The following is a 5,542-nucleotide window of genomic DNA, read 5'->3' as shown; positions in this document are numbered from 1 at the left end:
GATCACACAGATTACAGTATTTAAATCACATAATAGCAGTACAGTATAAAGTAAATAAAAATGTATATAATATATATAAAACATACAATTATGATTAATTAAATTATAATTAACTAAATAAAAAACTATTAAATATAATTATCTTTAACATATGAAAATATTTTTATTATGCTTTTTTTTAATGATGTTTTAAATCAGTCATTTTACAAAACAAGATTACGGGTAAAACATGACATAGACAATGCTACATATATGCAAACCAAATCGCACTGTGTAAATTCAAGTATGCATACCAAATTTCAGTCTGTGACATGCATGGGATAAAATTACACCTTCCCTCAAAGCGCATACTTGGTAGTATACATATACGTCTATATTATACTTAAGAGTTCATCAACAACCGAGTAACAAAAAAGGGAGAGAAGTCAAAGTAGGGAGTTGGGCCACTGAATGGTTCTTCTGCTCCTTTTTTGCATAAAAGTCCGCCTTTTCGGTACCTTCGTGTCCTTCATGTCCGTGAACTCAAATCAGAGAGACCTGGTTGTGGGTGGCCAGTTGGTTGAGTGCATTGTTACACTCTAGAAGAACTTGCCTTGAGAATTGATTGGATAATTTTAAATCTTTTAAGTCCTTTTTTGGATAAGATCTCCACAGTCTCTATTATAGCACAGAGTTCCGCATGGAAAATTGTCGAGTCTGTGCTTATTGTAATTGATTTGTGTGCTCTGGGTCCCACTATTCCTGGTCGAACACCTTGAAGCATTTTGGATCCATCTGTATACTGTATATATATTTTTGCGAATCATCATGTAACCATGTTGGGTTGGCATTCTATTTCTCCCTTGATGCGAAGATGATCCTATATCTTGGTGAAATTGAGTATTGGGTCTGTGTTGTAAATTGCCTAGGTCATATAGGAAATTTCCTGGTTTGAATTTTTCTTTCGTGTGTATTAAGAGTGCTTGCATTGTAGCTTCCTCTTGTATTGTATAATTTTCGCTTATTCGATTAAACGCATTCCAACGAAATCTCCGGAATTAAAAATAATAGGTCTGTTCCACGAGCTACTCTTAGTAAAACTCAAGTAAAACACAAGTAAAGTGCAAACTGAGAGCGTAACACAAATAAAATGCTAAATTACGGTTTTTACACAGATTTTCCTCAAAAGTTGTAAATCAAATGACGTCCAGTCATCTTCAAGCATTTTACATTTTACCATTTCTATAGCTTGACACTCTTTTTGACTTACAACCGGCGTAACTTTCTGTCATATTTTTTAAGGTATCAGAACTGTCAGCAGAATAAATCTTGCTCCAACATAGGTACTCCTCTGTGGTTTATGGTAATAGACTATAGTTTATGATAGTAATCTATTCTTATTTAGTGGTATTTTGAGTTAGACAGAAAAATATACATACCATTGTTTTGGTGTACTACAGGTTACATTAGAGTAGAAATCGTTAAACATAGGTGGGGTATACGTGATTTAAATATGTTTAAAATATTGAACTTCTCAAGGTTGCATTACTATTTTAACACCAACTTCTGTCAGATATTGCAGCAATTGGGCGTGTGCTATTATTGTGAATCAAATTTTGTGGTGTCTTTTGAAAATTTGCATTTCATCATAAAATATACAATTCATATATACGCATAATACTCGTATCTCTGATATTTTTGTTCTTTAAGCTGTAAACGTAAAAAATGTGTACATATAAGCTTTATTTAAGCGTAACTCGGTAGTTTGATATTAGGTAAAATCATCAAAATTATAAACACTTAAAGGTGTTTTTCTTGATAAAATCGTAAAATTGAAAAGTAAATATTGTATAAACTGCCATGTTTGCGACAAATGCGAAATTTGTTGTTTTTTCCATAAATTTTGGTCACAGTGGCAAGTCTTTCTATGGGCCATGTTATGCAGAGAAAAAATACAATATGGCCGTTCAAACTCCGGCATGAGAGTCTTTTTTTATAAATCGCTAATAATATAATTATCACACTTTCCAGTTTTAAAGAAAGGCGTAACTACTATTAACTACTGTTAACAATTATTGTAAGATAATATAGTAATAAATTGACATTTTATTACAGCCTCTATGAGTTTTTCCATGCTAGTTATTTTTGGTGAAAAATTGAAAGTGAGCATATCTAAATTTCCTTTTAAATTTAGGCACAACCAAAAAGTAAAAAAACATTGTAAAAATACGAAGTTGGCAATACTGATGTGACACTCTGCATAATATGCATTTTCGGCATAGCCCGAAGGAGCGTAATTTGCCGTGCCCGAGACACTCTACATAACATAGCCCTATTATGGATTGTCATAATGGTCAAAGCAGTGCTGTTCAATAATAAATGTCAAAACTTGTGCTTTTCACCAGTAAATATGCATTTTGATTTTGTGGATATACTCACATATCCATTCAAAAGTAATTATCTTTTAGGTTTACACCATGTTTCCGATGCAGCTTATTTATTTATGTTAATCAAATTAAGATTCCATCGTTTCCATTGGCATAAGTTGATTTATATATGCAAAAGAGCTTTCATCCGTGAGAAAGTACTGTGAAAGTTTTTGGAGAGCTTTTGTATGTTCACGTTTGAATTGTTAGCGGATAATATATAGTGTTCTATTACTCTCACAGATTAATCAATTGAGTTCAATTGAAGCCAGAATATATAAAAAAAAATTGCTCAACTTGAGCGTAAAAACAAAAGGCAATAAAAAGACTTTCGATTTCATATTATACAGTGGATCAGTGAGATTAACTAATTCAACATATCTTAAGCATATAATATATTAATTACACAATATATAAATTTCATATTATATTAACTATATAACACACAATATATTAATTGTACAATATAGAATAAATTAATTTGACTTCTTCAAGTGATTTAACATCTGGCCTCCCTTGAAAGGATTTTCAAATCGATAAGAGTGCGGACTACACGATTATCTGGACAAAAGACGCAATGCACGATTCTTTCCTTCAACCAGTGTTGCGAAGGCATGTTGTCTTCATGTATTAAACCCAGGGCCCACTTGGTGATGTTGGATTATTCTCTTGCCCATTAAGTATGTACTTAAATATAATAGGTATAAATAAGTAATTTTTATAGAAATAGTAACAATATTAGAAAAATATTATTGCACAATACCAGCATTGGCGTCTTGTGACCTATAGGGTTTCAAATGCAATAGTGCTCAGTAAATACCATAAAAATAAATAGTAAATACACACACGTAGACAAATCCATAGTGAATGCATATAGAGATCCATTTTCGATGCATATGCATTTGCATGTGTGAATATTTTATGATAAAAGTGCAACCTTAAAATATTACAAAGCATTTATAGTAATTGCAGTTAAATAAGGGAAGAGATTTCTTTGCGAAGCACATAAAAGTAATAGCCATGCAGTAATTAACTGAAATATTTGCAATAAACTGCAATGAAGTTATTTGCATAGTCCATTTGCACATTCCTATCGGTTGCACAGCCGTGCGTATGAGTGTTTTCGTAATACTCGTAAAGCACATATTTTTGTGTCAAGGATATTTTGTTCTATTGTAAATATTTATTCTTTATTAATATTGAAAAACTATATATATAGATGTCTGTGTGTGTGTAGTTAGTGTGCTAAATTAAAATAATATATGTATTGGCTTAAATGCTTCAGAAAACTTTCTGCTGTAATTAAAGATTTATAACATTGTGGATAATGTGAAAATGTTAAGACTAGCTTTCATTAATATTTTATGCAACTTGCATAAATTAATTAAAATGTCTGCATTTGATGACTTCTATTTAAGGAAACTTTAATAAAGCAATAATCCATTTATTAAACTGCCCACAATACGAGTCTTTTATGCATGTGTGAATTTTATGAAAATTCAAAAAGCAGTAATTTGCATCAATATGGAGTGAAGAATACCGAACGAAACTGAAGTTGAAATCTAATTTTGAAACAATTTGTTGAAGAAAATCAAGAATTTATAACTATACTTTTGAACTTAATTTATTATCATCATCAACAATTCTTTTGTAAATAAGCTTTCAGTAGAATATTTATTAAAAATTAAGCAAAATAAATTTGCCTAAACTCGTCATTGAGCATTTATCAAATATCTCAAATCAAAATATAAGAAGGAAGTATCTTTTAACCACTATAATTGTAATGTATTAAACTTTCTTAAAGGTTTTGCTAAAAAGCATTTAATCATATTCCAATGAACCAATGAAGTTTGTCAATGTTGTTGAAAAACCAGACGTCATTACTTTTTCTAACCCTGAGTCAAGCAATGATGATGAATTTCAATTTTTAAATAATACTATTTTAAACAATACTTGTTACTATTTTGCGCTTGGAAGACCCTACCAACCGGCGACTGCAAGCAACTGATCTGGCTGACTTGCGCAAGCTATTCGAAGCGGCTAAGGACGACTCACATCGGTGGTGGCCAACAAAGTAAGTAAGTAATTTTTTGTAACTGCACTAGGTTAACTTCAAAGCATTAAGTTAAGGTTAAAGAATTATAAAAAATAAAAACATACTAACTATTAGTAGAAAGAGAAGTCATCATTTATCTTATAGAACGCTGCCCTCTATCCTGTGTGAAATTAGATGGCTCCAGCGTTGTAAAACCATTTTACCGCCATCTGAATGTTACGTTTCACTAAACGGCGCAGACTGACGTAAAGTAGTAGCCTTTTTAAGGGAAAGTTCGCAATATAGACGTGAAATACTGAAGTAATTTCGACGTTTAATTATAAATTATTTTTAACAAAGTCATCTTCTTAGTTTTGCAACAATTGCTAAAATTCACAAAAAAATATAAACAAATCTGCTATGAAAATTGTAAACTTTGACCTATAATGACAATATATTAATGTTGAATTTCAACGAAAAAAAGTGGATTTACTCGTAGGATGTTTTGAGTATAAGAACAAAATAATCTGAGAACAAGAGAAATGTATCCTTTTGAAGTATTTGTTAGATATATATTCGAATATATATGTAGTTTTTATTTATTTTAAGCCCTAAATCCCATTTTTCACAGCATTTCTATAGATTCTTTTCTTAGAATCGCCACAGCTTATGTTCATTTTATGAAGCTGTAACGCATATCCAGGATAAGTGGAAATTCTTTGTATCCTTTAAAATATATTAAAGAAATACTTCTTTTGCAAACAAATAAGTTGTTTCTCTCTTTTTTTTTTAGGAAAAACAATTTAATGTTTCAAATTATACTGGTCACTTTATATGCAACTTAAGAGTGTAGAGCAGGAGAAGGGATGGAATAGAATTTAAGATGAAAACGAATTTACTACAAAAATTTACAAAATTCTTAAAGTTCATTTAACTTTTGTAAACATGTGCACACAGCAATTCAAAATTGGTCAGTAACACAAAAAGACGGATATGGATACTGGCATCCGCCCACAAATGTATAGCAGCAGCCCACCCACATTAATTCCGAGATAAACTTGCTTTTAAGTTTCCCTTCGTATAATTCGGTAACTCTTTGTCA

This window comes from Teleopsis dalmanni, chromosome X, assembly GCF_002237135.1.
Source record: "Teleopsis dalmanni isolate 2A chromosome X, ASM223713v2, whole genome shotgun sequence".
NCBI classification, from domain to species: domain Eukaryota; kingdom Metazoa; phylum Arthropoda; class Insecta; order Diptera; family Diopsidae; genus Teleopsis; species Teleopsis dalmanni.
The sequence above is the reverse complement of the archived record's forward strand: the minus strand, read 5'-3'. Positions refer to the sequence as shown.